The 15666-nt window shown below is 41.8% G+C and overlaps 1 protein-coding gene across 7 annotated transcripts in view; it reads right to left on the bottom strand.

Moving 5' to 3' along the window:
- The window catches only part of AFF3 (ALF transcription elongation factor 3), a 553103-nt gene that overhangs the window by 136317 nt on the left and 401120 nt on the right, over positions 1–15666 (bottom strand). The gene's annotated exons all lie outside the window — the stretch shown is intronic.

Raw genomic sequence — 15666 nt, 5'->3', positions numbered from 1 at the left:
GAGGTCTTGTCTCAGGAGGATATTTGATTAGTGATTAGGGCCCAGGATGTTCATGTAATTAACTAATACGATCTCAAATATGGAAAGTGTCAAGGACCCTTCTGAATAGCCTTCTTGCCCTTCTGAGTGGAGCTTCTGGAAGCAGTGACTGGTCACCAGCCTTGGGGGCTGGCGGCTAAGGCTGCCAGAGTGGCAAGGTCAGGGCTTTGCTGGAGCCCAGGGAGGGTATGGCCTTCTGGCCTGGCCCCCACCTCCTCCTCCAGGCTGAGCTCTCTTCCTGCCAAATCTGACTGTTAACTCTGGCCCCTGCAGCACTGAGTCCCAAGGCAGAGAAGAGTCCTAGCTGCTAAATCCGGTTCTGGCCTTGGTGACATCTTCCAAATGTGGGGTGGCCCCTGGGGCCAGGGAGACAGGACAGAGAATTCTGCTTGTCCCTTGCTCCTGGCCCCTTCTGAAACAGCCTGTTCTTTATTCCTACTCTTCTATCTTATCCACAGCAGCAACAGTTGGGAAGAGGTTACCAGGCTATGGAGGTTGGAGGTGGCGTCTGTGCCTGGGACATGCAGTCGCAGGAGGAAGACTGGCAGATGAAGGCCTTGGAGGAGTTTTCTGGAAGAGGGAGCATGATCAAATCCCACAGTGCTGTGTGCTCTGTTCTCGCCTGCAATGCTGGGCCTCCTTCCTCTGCAATTTGAATCGCACACATCTTTAAGGGTCCATCCCAAGAACCGCTCCCCTAGGAAGTCCACCAGAAGATCCTTCTTCCCTGGTGTCCCCTCTTCTCTAAACGCCATCAAGGATCCGTTGTCTTGGCTGGTGCCAGTAGTTCTCTTTCCTCCTCCAGACTTCTGGGACTGAGACGATGCTTGAAACTCTCGTGTCTTCTGGAGAGTCAGGTCATAAGGTACCAGGTTAAATGCAGTGGGAGGAGACCCAGTGTGAAAGCCCACAGCTGGCTCAGCTTCTCCGAGCCGGAGCCGTTCTCCCAGCTGCGGGGGTTTAGCCCATTTGGATGCACACCTGTACCAGAGCTGCTGTCACCTTCCACTGAAATGCCTTCCTTATGTCTTAGCCTCACCCTGTGCGGGCTGAACTTCTTTTGAGCAGAGGCCATGCCACAGTCCCATGTTCATTTTGTTATTTCCAGTGCGGGGCCCGGGTCAGAGCAGGAAACAAATTAACAGATTCCCCAACTGAACCAAATGGAAATGAATAGACTGCGTTGAGGTTACAGAGAAAAGAAGTGGGTGATGGAGTAAGAGGAGAAGCGGGATGAAAAACAGATGGACGGGAATTTCATTATTGACTACAACTCAAGTCAGTACTGACTGATAGTAACGTTAACATTATTACCCAGGATGGAGAACTTTAAATAGGACTCTGCGAGAAAAATGTTATTTTTCTCTGTGTATGTTTCCATAGGATTCTTGGAAATAACCCTTCTTTCTATTCCCCAGATATTGCGAACACTGGATATGCCCAAACCTAATTTTCATACGGAAACAGTTGATATGCCACTAGGATTTCTTATCTAGTATCATTATTTACAGTAATTGTAAATCCTTTCTATGAAAGAAAAACACATACTTTTTACAGAAGTCAAGGTGATTTCAACCAAAGAAAAATTATAGAGTTGGTGAGCATTAGAGAAGTGACTTTGCCTCCTGGGTCCTGTAATTCGTAGACCTTAGGTCTATCACTGGTTCCTCAATAACAGGAGAATGGCTCCCAAAAGTGACTCTTTGTCCTGTGATACCACGTACTTCGTTCTTTTTTCCCCTTATTACCAAAAAATAAAGTTGTTGATCTATTTTTTTTATAAAAGAATGAACTCGAAAGGCAGTGATTTTTGGTACCTTATTTATACTCTTAAGTTGGTAAGTAAGAAAAGCACTCCAAACACCTCTTTCATTTCCTACTGTGTCATTATTTCCAATGTCAAGGGATCCCATATAAAAGCAGCCTTTTTCACTGTGTAAATACATATTTCTTACTTCTCAGTGCTTCTCAGAACTCTTCAGACCAGAAAGTAGAGATGGGTGCTTTAGACTGTTGAAGGATTTTATGGACTCCCAGGCCAAATTCTGACTGAGGGAAGACCCATCTGGCGACCCTTGACCCCCTGATCCGGCGGCAGTATAAAGCCGGGGCTTAGCTGATGTGAGCCGTGAGCAGTTAGCCACACAGGAGCCCAGGTGCTCTAAGCGGGAGTGGACGAGCTCCTGGCTTTGCTTCCCAGCGTTCTTTACTTGCTCGGTGACCTGCCGGTAATACTGACTGTCAGTTTCCTTCTCTATAAAGGGGAAAAGAAAATACTCTCTCAGAACTGTGGTTCTATCTGAGAAACAATACTTGTACGAAAGCTTTTGCGCTGCCAGTAATAACAACATCATTAAAAGCTGTCATTTGGTTATATGATACACTGTGATCTCGTAACTATGGAATTTATCTAGGAAAGCCTTGCACCTCCCTTTCACTTACCCACAAGAGTGCAGCTCTTTTACCCGATCCAGCACCCTGGGTTGTTTTCGCTACCAGTACTCATAAATTGTTTGCTGTCTCCCCTGCTCCATTCTGCTGTTTCACACGGCTGGGCCAACATTTCCTTTACAAATTTGGGGTATTCTTTAGCGTAGCTGTTAAGATTTATTCTGGAAAGTGGCTGAATGTTGCCAGCGTTGCTTCGGGAACTGGTAAGAAAGGTTTCATGTCTGGGCCAAGAGTGGGCATGCGTCCATACCTACTCAATGACCTTCAAATGCGCAATATGTCAATTAAAATAAATCTTTTTTTTTTTAAGATTTTATTTATTTGAGAGAGAGAGAGAGTGCACAGAGGGAGAGGGAGAAGCAGACTCCCCACGGGGCGGGGAGCCCAACTTGGGGCTCAATCCCAGGACCCTGAGGTCATGACCTGAGCCAAAGGCAGACGCTTAACAGACTGAGCCACCCAGGTGCCCCTAAAAGAAAGCTTTTAGCCCCTCACGTTAGTGAGATATAGGAAGTGAGCGACTACTGTCTTGGAAAATGTGCTGGATTTGGAGTTAATTTTTGACTTCTAACTCTGTCACTTACTAACTTGATGGCCCTGAGTAAGATATTGGGCCTTTTTAAGCCTCCATTTCTGACTGTAAACTGAGAATGAATAGTACACATCTCCTCAACTTTATAGGATTATTGGGGAACTGAATAAGATCACGTAGACAAAACCACTCTGCGAATGTTAAAGGACAGAATAAGCATCCTAAGGGCCTGAGGGCTGCGGGATTCTAATAGTGTAGGCTCAGAGCCTTGTGTGCGTAGGACTCAACAAAGGGAACTGAAAGGAAGGGCTCCCCAACAACCCCCACAAAGTCCCCTGGCAACTTGACGTGTAGTCCAGAGGTGAGGGACAGTGGGAAATAGAGTTGGCAGATTAATTTGGGCTCAGCATGACACAGGGATGAAAACAATGAACTTCAGCATCTGGTTATGTGTTTCTAAGGAATCAGTTCAAATGACAAAACACAGGAACACATTTGATTCTAGAAGGAAGGATCCTTTGGGTGTCCCTTGGGCCCACTGGAAAGGCAGGCAATAGGCCAACCCTCATTAACTATCTGGAGAAGACAGACGTCCAGGTGGGGGAGCAGGAAACTGCACTTCCCTTCACTTCGTCTGCCGCCCCTCCCCCCTTCCTGCCGTCCAGCCGCAGGGGGACTGGCGAGCCCTGCTGCTCTGCTCTCTGGCTTCTCTTACTCGGCCTGCACTTGCGGCGGCTTTCCTTCACGTTTGCCTTGAACACTTTTATTGTTCACTGTAGTTCCTGTTGTTTCATCTCCCTTCTTTAAGGTCAGAGACTGTATTCCAAGTGTCTTGAGGCCCCACTGTCTGAGGGCCTACCTGTCGCAGCTGATCAATACCTGCTGATGAGAAGCCCGGACAGCTGTGAAGGAGCTGGGATCTGGCCTGGAGGCCGTGGGAGTCCTTAAAAGGACTGAAAGGAGGACGATGACCTGGTTAAGCCTGTCTTGCAGGAAGATGATCTTTAAGGCAGCCTGGATGGGTGAGCGAAGCCAGGTTTTAAGGGAGGGAAAAACTGCTTCAGGTCCATAACGCCTTCTGAAACTCTCAGGTCTGGATGTGTTTGGGTATTCAGAACTTTTTTTTAGAAAGGCAAACTGATGCCTCCATCGCACACTCTACAACACCTGGGCAGGGTGTGGGGCGGTCGAATGAACGGTCACAGGAAGTGAGATCAAAGCTCTAAATAACCTGCAGCCAGTTCTACCAAGTGAGTCTGTTGTTGTTTCAATTGCAGGCCTTCAGAGCTTTTAAAACATCTGAGTTGAGGGAGAGATTGTGGGTTGATACTTTAAAGGAAAGCCTTCTAAGGAAGATGGGTCGGTTAACCAAAGACTCTCCCGTTTTCTGCTGGAGAGAGGAAATGCTCAGGCCAGCAGAATGTGAGCTGTCTGGAGTGTGGGGCCATGCTGGAGGGAGGGAGAGGCTCAGGGGAAGGCTGGCAACGGGTGAGGAGAGGGCAGCTGGCCACGGGCTGTGCTGGGTGTGTGTTGAAGCTATCAAGGGCCGCCAAGGAGAAGCCCCTGGGTAGGGCTGCCGAGGGATGCCTAGTAATCAGTTTGAAATCGCGTTGCTTTCCATAGGACCTCGCCTTGCCCACCCTACACGCCAGAGGATTCTCTAGAACAGTGCTAACAGAAATAGATATGAACCACCTATGTAATTTAAAATTGCTAGTATGTATGTCAAAAAAGTAAAATGGTGAAATTAATTTTAATAATATATTTAACCCAATATACCCCCAAATATTGTCATTTCAACATGCAATCAATAAAAATTACGGAGATTGTCTGTTTTTGTTTTTGTTTGTACAAATTGTTTGACACCTGGTGTGTGCTCTACACTAAGAACCTATCTCAGCTCAGACTCCCCCCGTGCCTGGGGGCTCCGGGACTGGGTAAGTTCTAGATGCCGCAGCTGGGCCAGTCTCATACCTCAGATGGCTCAGGCTTCCCTTCAGGTGAGTTTCCCAGGTGGAACCCTCGTAGACGCCATACTTCTACCTGAATACATCATTTAATGCACCGGCTTACCAATGACCAGGGGATTAATGCCAGGTACATACATTTATGAGCATAAATATATTCTTTTCAGTGAGAGCTCTTGAGATAGGCTGGAAGTATGCCTTTAAATTGCAAAGAAAAAAATATCTGGGAAATGTATTTTTCTGTAAAAACTCTGAGTTTCCGTGCATACCCAGAGCTACACAGGATGCAGGAGGTAGGGTTATCCCTGCCTCCACTTTTTTCATTATAAATGACCACGGTTAGTTCCAACAACCTTAATAAACAGAATATTCTCAAACTCACAAAACAGCACTCTATCTTCACTATAGATGGGATTACATTGGTAATATAGAATTCTGAGAATTCACGAGCACCTATGAGCACCTGCCTGCCATAAAATAGGAGAACTGAAGGAGAAGCTGAAATTAAGTGTCTGTAAAAATAAAGATGATGAATCACAGAGTTCCTCTCCCTAGCCAAAGAACTCCTAAGAAGTGTGAAAAGCTTGCCTGTGTGGGGAGACACCCCAAACCACTCCAACGGGGCACCGTTGAACACCAGTCACCACCTTCCCACAGGGCACACTCACTCTTCACGGCCTAATGGCCTCACACAACAGTTAGCTGTCCATACCCGTTCAAACAAAATTGATTATTATTATTATTTTTTGGTGAGTGTGCAGATAAAATTCACAAATGAACTGCCCAAGAAATCAGTTTGGCAGATTATCACATAAAATCTCAGCTGTCTGGAAGAACTGTAGAAAGTTTCATTAAGACAGTTTCATCCTCCGTCTTCTCACACCAACATCGCTGCCTGTTACAGCAGCAAGATTCGGTGGTTTGTGCCCAGGAAGCTAAAATCACTGCGTCTTAGCTGAACAGTATTTAATTTTAAGCCGGGTTATCCTATGCTTCTACTACTTAAACTCTGTGTTACATTTAATGTAAAAGGCCCAATCCAGGGTATGCGTTTCCAGTCTACACAGGCACATCTACACTCACTTAGTTTGCCACAAAAGAGAATCAAGTTATACTTGTCCTACTGCTCTTTCTTCCTACTTCTGCTCTAGACATGTGGTCTCTGGGAGCCCAGAATTTGGACTAATGAAAGTTCTGCACATTTACAGCGCAGCGTGGCATTTCTGTGGACTGGTGGAATTCTGGATGGCTATGGAGGAGAAGCTGGCCAGCCTTGTTGCTCCCTTTGCTCTCCTCTTCCTCTATTTCTTCTGAGGGGGTGAGGCCCTTTCCATGCCTATAAGATCTGAAGGCCTCAGGTCTCTTAACTCTTTGCCTCCCACCCCAAGGGAAAGACGGTCACTTGGGTCTTCACAGGCAGAGAATAGAAGCAGGAGAAAGCTGGAGAGGAGGAGTTCCACAAGATTTTGGATCGGGTTCCTGCAGATTTGAGAATTCTCGATGCCATGTGGGGTCCTGCCACCTACTTAGCTGGGCAGCACTGCAGGTGAATGAGATGGCCTTGTGTCCATCCCTGCTCTGGGAATGGGGAGTGGTGTGTGTGTGTGTGTGTGTGTGTGTGTGTTTGAGATTGTAGCTATCCTACCTCGAAAAAGACTTTCCAACCCAAGGACCATCTGTAAAAGCCTAGAGTTTATCAGAAAAAAAGAAATGCAAGTTTCAGGTCTATAGAGCAAATGTGGTAAGGAAGAGCAGTTAAGATCATGAGTTAGGTTTCTGTACATACTTCTGTTGTAAAGGCTAATTCTTCTTCAAAAAATAAGCAAGACATTCTGTTCTGTAGAAAGGCCCTTGGGATCAAAACTGAAGAATAGGTCGTGCTAAGGATCCAGGCTCTGTTAACTCCTTTCAGGCTCTAACAGCTCTGCTAGGTATCTCAGAGCTGAGGGGCTGAGTCCTTCTCCTGGTTCTGATGTTAAGTACTTATAACAGACATGATAAAACCAAGTCTCCTTTTTTTACATGTTGTTGAAGACAGGGTGATGTAACGGAACTGAAAGTGCTTTGAAAAACACTGCTTTATGACCATGCATAAGGCAGTAACCGGATACCTGACTGTGTGTTTGCGTGCTGCCAATATATCTACTGCCTGCATCACGAGGTCTCATCTATGATGCTCTATGATGCTTACGTCTGCTTTTTCCTTCTCTAAAACTTCTCTGTATATTCCCAGGCTGTTCAAAATAGAATTCCAAGGGTGTATCGTCTGTAGGATTGGGCAGTAGCCCAGTGCTGTCTTGATCCTGGAGCTAACCCAAAGTTCCCGGAATCAGAACATCTTTAAACTGCCCAGTGTGAAAACTCTGTTCTAGGAAAGAAAATTCTCTAACAGCCATCTCTACCCTCTGCCTTTGGGCCACTGTTTTAGCAGCCTGTTTGTGTTTTTTTAAAGCGTATTTCCCAGCCCCTGGGGCAGCTACGTGTCTTGCCGCACCACTAACAATGGAGTTTTGGAGCCAATCCGGGCATCTCATCAGCGCACACTGACTGTTCAAAAGTCTGCCTGTGACTCATGCCTTGGACTGCCCAGTGTTGGGGTGCTGGATGGCTGTCACCAAACATTTGAAAATTTGGAAATTCCACCTCAAGCTCAAGTCCAATGCTGTTGATCCTGGCTAAGTACGTTCATGCAAAACAATCCAAGCACTGACTCACTTTGGGAATCTAGGCATTCTTGGGCTTTTGATATTGAGACAGTGGAAAACTTATATCAGTGTAGATGCTACCAATAATTTGTATCCACTTAAGCACTTGATCTTTCATGTATTTACCCAGAAATGTCCAAGGATCACCACAGATCAGAGTTAACACTCTTTTGCAAGGAGAGACTGATCCACAGTGCGGACACACAGTTGCGGACGTCAAGTGAGAACATTTTAGGCATTCAGGCATCAGTATTCTGTAATTTTCATCATAGAGACCTTGTATACTTGTTAGATTTATACCTAAGTATTTTGCTTGCTTTGAAGCAATTGTAAATGGTATTATATTTTATTTTGGTTCCTACTTGTTGTCAGTACACAGAAATGCAATTGATTCTTGTTGATCTTATATCCTATAATCTTCCAGAACTCATTTGTTAGTTCTATTTGGTAGGTTCTTCGGGATTTTCCATACAGACACATGTGTTGTCTCCAAATAGAGACGGCTGTGTTTCTTCTTTTCCAGTACATATTTCTATTTCTTGCCCTACTTCAGTGGCTAGAACTTTCCGTGTTACATTGAATAAGACTGGTGTCAAATTTTGTAAAATGCTTTTTTTTCATCAATGCATGTGATTATATGCATTTTCCTTTTTAGGTTGTTGATACAATAGATTATATGGGCTGATTTTCACATATTGAGCCAGCCTTGCCTACCTGGTATAGATGGACGCATGGTATCTTATTCTTTGTATACATTGTTGGATTCAATCTGCTAAAATCTTCTTGAAAAAGATTTTTTTTAATTTCTAAATTTACAGGAGATATTGATCTATATTATTATTGTTTTGTTTTTGTCTGGCTTTGGCATCAGGGTAATACTGGCCTCATATGATTTGGGAATCTTATCTGGAAAAGACAGTACAAAATTAAATGTTAATATTTCTTTATATAAATGATAAAATTCTCCAGTGAAAACATCTGTGCCTAGAGAGTTCTTTTGGGGGGGATTTTTAAATGTCAAAGTAAATTTCTTTCACAGTTATACAGCTATTCAGGTTAACTATTTTAGCTTGGCTGAGTTCTGATAGTTTGTGGGTTTTCAAGGATTTGATCCATTTCATGTAAATTGCCAGATTTATGTGTGTAGAGTTCATAGGATTACCTTATCCTTCCGATGTCTACAGGGTCTTACAGTAATATCTTTTGTTTCCTTCCTGATATTGGTTATTTCTATTTTTCTCTCTTTTTATCTTCAATCTTGCTGGAATTTTATTAATTCTTTCAAAGAATCAGCTTTTTGCTTATTTTTTTCTACTGTTTTCCTGTTTTCAGTTTCATCAATTTTAGCTTTATTCTTATTTCCTCTCTTCTGCTTGCCTTGGGTGTATTTTGCTCTTCTTTTTCTAGTTTCTTAAGGCAGAACTTTGATAACTGATTTGAGATATTTTCTCATTTCTGATGTGAGCATTTAGTACTATAAATTTCCATCTTGACATTGTTTTAGCCGTAACCCATAACACTTTGATATGTCATGTTTTCAGTTTCAATCATTTTTATGTGTATTACAAATTTCCTTTGAAATTTCCTCTTTGACCTATGGGGTTATTTAGAAGTAAGCTGTCTAATTTCCAAGTGTTTGGAGATTTTCCTGTTGTCTTTCTGTTGTTTATTTTTAGTTTGATTCTGTTATGGTCAGAGGATATACTGTATATGATTTCTATTCTTTTTAATTTGTTAAGGTTTGTTTTATGACCCAGAATAAGGCTTCTCTTGGTGAATGTTCCATGGGTACTTGAAAAGAATGTATGTTCTAACTGTTATGGGGTGAACTGTTCTATTAATTAATTCTAACAGATCCTGTTGCTTGATGGTATTGGTCAATTCCTCTATATCATTGTTGATTTCCTGTCTAGTAGTCTATTAACTGCTGAGGCTGGGGTTTTGTAATCCCTGACTATAACTGTGGATTTGTCTATTTATCTCTTCAGCTCCACCAGCTTTTGCTTCATGTATTTTGAAGTGGTTTTGATTCTAAATATACATTTCAGGTTGATATATCTTCTTGGTGGATTGATCCTTTTATCATTATGTAATTTCCCTTTTTGTCCCTTGTAATTTTCCTTGTTCTTAAACCTACTTTTAAAATATTAATATAGTCATTCCTAATTTTTAAATTAATTTTTACATGATGTCTCTTTTTGATAGCTTTGCTTTTAACCTACATATGCCATTGTGTTTGAAATGAGTTTTTTGTAGACACTAAGTAGCTGGATCATTTTTTAAAAATCCACTCTACCAATCTCTGTATTTTAATTGGTGTATTTAGACCATTTACATTGAATGTAATTATTGATATGTTAGGGTTTAATTCTGCCGTATTATCAGTTATTTACTGTTTTTATCTTTTGTTTCTCACTCCTCTTTCTTTTTTTTGCCTTCATGTGGGCTACCTGAAAATGTTTTAGAGTTCCATTTTGATTTGTTTATAATATTTTTGAGTATATTGCTTGTATTGTTTTCTTAAGGCTGTTCTCTGTATTGCCACACATAGGTCACTTACCACAGCCTACTGGTACCCACTTTGAGAGAAATGTAGAAACTGTAATACCATTTAAGTTCCTTTATCCTCTCTACTGTGAAAACTATCTTCACCTATTCACCCGGGTTTGGAATAGTTTTAGAAGTTTAAGTCTGAAGTATTCAAGCCCTGTGGTCTCTGAACTTCCAGTGTGACTCTGAGGCCTTGGAGCCATTACTGCATCCAATAATACCTTATTTGACACAGGCACCAGGCCTAAAGGTATCTTACATAACACACACTCCTTTATGTCCACAGATGGACTTTAAGAAAGCATAAGAATATAACCACCGACCCTGGCTTAGATCTCAGATGTAACACAAAAGCCCTAGGCAGAAGGTCAACGTCAATATATTGTGTCACGTTTTTGGTTGTAAGTGGGTAAAATGAAGTACTGGGTATTAGAAGGTACAGATTTCACTATGGAGAGCCACTCAACTTTCAGAACTTGGTTCCTATTTTATCTCTGAATTCTATAAATTAAAACCAATAAAGCAACTAATCATGTTGCCCTTTTTTGCATTTCTAGCCCCTGGGTTCACCTAGTCAGTGGATGAAGGTATACAGTTCCAGACCATGAGATGCATTATGTTCTTAGGTCACTGTGCTAATGCCTGACTAACCCACATTTCAAAATGTTCAGGCAATAACTAAGGTGAATTTTTACTTTTTTAGTGATTTTATATGCCTATCATATATTTATTACTAAAATATCCATTATATTATGAGGAAATATATTAGGGGCAAAATCAGGTATATATTTGGTGTAATGGTAGAGGAACTGAGTTAGAATTTGAAACTTGTGTAGCATTATCACAGAAGTAGGAGAGGTTCTCATGTGAGAACCAGGAAAGACTCTCGGGAGAATTAGAAGAATGCACTCTCAGCAGAGAGAATGGCACGAACAGAGGTAGGTAGAAGAAAGATCCCAGGGCATCACAGAGGAATAGCAAGTACCAGGTTGGATCGTGCTTTGGGTATGTGGGGATTGAGGGTAGGTTGTGTAAGATGAAGCTAGAAAAAGAAATAGGGGAAGATCGCAAAAGATTCTAAAATCCAGGTTTGGAATTTGGACTTAATTTTTGTCAGTACATAGTTATCAAACATTTTAGAGCAGAGACGTGGCATGATCAGAACTATATCTTTTTAAGTTTATTTATCTGGTTGGGGAGGGGCAGAGAGAGAGGGAAAGAGAGTCTCAAGCAGACTCCCGTCTGAGCTCAGAGCCTGACATGGGGCTCGATCCAGTGACCCTGAGATCATGACCTGAGCCGAAACCAAGAGTCAGACACTCAACTGACTGCACCACCCAGGCAGCCCCAGAACTGTACTTGATAAATTAATCTGGCAGCTTCATAGAGATGGTATGAAGAAATGGGGGAGGGGGAGGGAGATCAGGCTTTTATAGAGGACAGGGAAGGGAGAAGGGAAGGCCTAAACTCAGGTGGCCATAGAGACTTACAGAAAAAGAATTATGTAGAAGCTGTGGGCATAGAACTTGATAGGATATAGCAAGTAACCAAGTCTTGGGGCCAAGGAAGGGGAGAGAGACCATGGTTTTGCATGTGGAGGTCACCGTTAGCAAAAATAGGTGATATAAAAGAAAGAGCAGGGGGCAAGAATGGAGAGGAGTATTCGATTCTGAATACGTAGGATTTGGGGTCTCAGTAGGTGGCAGGACAGACTGGCTAGAAGCTCAAGGAAGACATCAGAGTTAGGGATCTCAATTTGAGAGGCATCTGGACAGAGATGGGAGTTAAAGCTATGGGAATGGATAAGATCACCATGAGAAGGATGTAGAAAAAAAGAAACAGACCAAAGACTGAACCCTTGTAGGGTGGCAGACAAGGAACAGATGGTTCAAAGAGGGCATGGTCAATGAACAGGGTCACAGGCTGCAAAGACATCACAGGAATTAAAGACTCAGAAAGGGCCACTGGTTTGGCCCAGGGACAAATAGGTCATGGTGGCCGACAAGTAGCAGACAGGTAGTGGACAGGTGGTCAGGAAGAGGACCCTTGAGAGTAGAACAACTGCAATGGTTGATGGCTGGGACTGTTGTTGTTTTGTTTGGGAAAATATGAACAGACTATAGGCCCAGGTAGGAAGAGTACCTAGGAAAAGAACAAGATAGGAGGAGGCAGATGAGGTGAGGGGCACCAGAGGAGAAAAGGATCAGACATTTCTTCCACCGAGATGGGAGAGAAGCAGGTGGGGATAAAGCTAGGAAAAAGTTTAAGGTGATGACAATGGAAACATAGGGTGTTGTTCTAAAAGTACCGTACTCAGGACCAGATTCTTTTTCTTTTTAATCAAAAACCTCTTTTTTTGCTGAAATTAACATGACTCAGTTAGGGCAAAGCTGGTTTTCCTGATCTGACTAATCATCAAAATTAATTGTGAAACTTTTCAAAAATACATATTTCTAGGCCCAACCCCAGCCACACCCAATCAGAATCTCAGGTGGAGTGGTCCAGGAAGCCGCATTTTAAAGTCCTTTCAGTGATTCTGAAGGTTAGCTGGGTTTGGGACCTCCTGAGCATGGTTTTTCAACCCAGGATGTGTATCAGAATCACAGGGGCAGGCATTGATTAACTGAGGCTCTGCAGAGCACAAGTTCCCCAGATGATCTGATGTGCACCCTGGATAAGAACCACAGTAAAGAGACTGGACTGGGTAAAAAAAAAAAAAACAACCCACCCCCCTTCCCCCAAAACCAAGAAAAAACCCCACAAACAAACGACTAGTTGGATAGAATACTGAAATTCACTGTACCGATTGGTTCTCTGTTACTTATGTCACTTGACAATTTCCTTTGGACATTTCTCCTATTGAAACGGCATCTGCTCCTAACCTGGCTGTCACAGGTGGACTGATGTGTTTCTCTGTGGCTTCTCAGTGCATTTCCACAGGCGGCCAGGCCTGCGGGGATGCCATCTGTGGCTCTTTGGAGAGAGCCCGGCTTTGAAATTTTTTGGTCTCTTTCAGGGAAAAACATACAGAATAACATTGTTCATTCTCTGAACTAATGACACAGTGTATCTTATAAAAGAAACAAAGATGCAGAATGGAGGAAAGAGGGTAGAAAAAGCAATGATGGTTCCTATTAAACTAACCTGAAAGAAAATATTGTCGGACAGATTCATAATTCGGCCAGAAAATTCCTTGTACTGTTTGGTCGATTTTTTTTTTAAAGCAACAGTAACAATACAATAATTACAGAAATGAGAGCTTGTCACATAGCTGCTTGGCTCTGAGGGAGGCCATAAGCCCAGCCCTTTTAATGCCTCTCAAAGAAACACAAAATTTTCTTTGATCCCACATGATGGTGTGATCCAATTCCTGCTGCAGCAGCCCCAACATATCATCTGTTGAAGTTGTTAAGTTTACGGCACAGAAGGAAACCGGCAGCTCCTCTCCCCTTTTACAGGACACTCACATTTGCATACTCAACCGACAGTACAAGCCTCAAAGGCCATATTCCCCCAAATGCGATAATCCTACTCTTAAAATACAAAAGATATAATAGTAGTATGAAAATACTCTTACCCCGATGAAGGCTGGCTCCAGCTGTGGCTTAGTAAGTCAAAAACTAGTAAACTTGCTTGTAATAACATCCTAAAAATTCCAAAGGTTATTTTCCCCTATCCACAGTTAAAAAGCCATCTCCTACAGAACAGTGTCACATCTGTGACGTGTCCAGATTAAGGCAAGAGGTTTCTTGCGTCTAGTAATTTGTCTGGTTAGAGATTAAAGAAAAAAAAAATCTGTCTTGAAGCTGTCAGTTAGTATTTTTTAGCTTAAAAAAAAAAAAAGCCATCTTCATGCTTCGCAGCAGAACTGTGTGATTTTTAAACAGAGGTAAATTCTTCTCCATATCAGGTATCTGATAGGTTTCTTTCTTTCTTTTTTTTTTTTTTTTTGCATTTTAGCACGAGGCAAGCAAACAAAAGGTTATCCACGAAGTTTCAAATGCATTTTAGTAACATAAAATGAAGTTAGCTTTCTTTGATATCGAATTACCTACGCATCTCACTGAAAAAACAAAATCCTCCTTGCAATTAATAAAGAATTGTGGTATTCGAACAAAGCTGGATGCTAAGGATCTTCAAATTCCAAATCTTTCCATTCCTGGATGAGCTTTGGTATTCAGATGTTAATAGGATGCCTGCTTTTTTTTTTTTTTTTTTTTGGCCAGTGTTCAGGCTAAAGAGTCTGCGTAACAGACTTTTTCCATCCTATGACCTCAGTTTTAGGATTTCTTTCTTGCAAAATGTTAGTTATTTTATTTGGCAGATTGCCAGAACTCCTTCTTACTTTTTCTCTCTCTTCTCTTTATCTCTCTCTTTTCTCTTTATCTCTTCTCCCTGCTCTTTTCTCTCCCTTCTTCACCTTGCCTATCTTCTATTCTTTGGTAAGGTATGGATTTAAATTAAAGTCCAGCTGGACCAACACTTACATGGTATTTGATAGGGTTGCTAGAATTAGCAAATAAAAATACAGGATGCCCAGTTAAATTTGAAGTTCAGGTAAAAAATGAATATTTTTTAAAAATATAAATATGTCCCAAATATTGCACGGGACATATTTATACTAAAAATCCCCCAAAAACCAAAAAACTATTTCCAAATATTGCATGGGATATACTAATACTAAAAAATTATTCCTTGTTGCTCTGAAATTCAAATTTAACTGTGTGCCTTGTATTTCATCTGGCAATACTAGTTTGGAGGTTAAACAGAAGGGATAAAAAAACAACAAAGACATCTATTTACAACTGGAAAAAGAGAAATTTCCATTCCTATCCTTCTGAATGCTTTTTGTCTAGGTATAACTCTCTATGGCATTGGCTTATTTTTGAACCATCCAGTTTTACTAACAGCCCCACAGAGCACACCACCTCCTGACACTGTCTGACGAAGTCCACAGGGTTTCAGCTCTGGATCACCTGAGTCCAGAACTGGCAAAATGGGTCCCGCAGACAGCACGGGATCGTAGTCCAGCCACAAAACCAAACAAATACTCAAGTTTTAATCGATCATTCTCCTTCAAAATTTGTACGTCCAATTTAATATTTTCAAAGGCACCGAAAGAGTCTTCTCTCTATAGTTCCCACTCTGAGGCAATTTAGCATGGTTAGTAACAGTAATTATTAGGAAAAGCAATAGAATTCAATTGTACTTCAAAATGTAATAAAATGATCACCTCTTGGACATTTTGAAAGGGAAGATGAAAATATTGATATGCTCCAGACATTTAAAGATAAGATGAAGATCTTAATTACATTAATTATTAATTCAAGTGTATTTTCCAACATCTAAGTATACCCAAGGGGGACATGTAATTCAGAAATGGTGTTCTCTTGTTCAAAGACATATTAATATTCAGTATTCT

This window comes from Ursus americanus, chromosome 7 (assembly GCF_024610735.1).
Source record: "Ursus americanus isolate L20-20 chromosome 7, mUrsAme1.1.p, whole genome shotgun sequence".
NCBI lineage: Eukaryota > Metazoa > Chordata > Mammalia > Carnivora > Ursidae > Ursus > Ursus americanus.
This window is presented reverse-complemented; position numbering and strand designations above follow the sequence as displayed.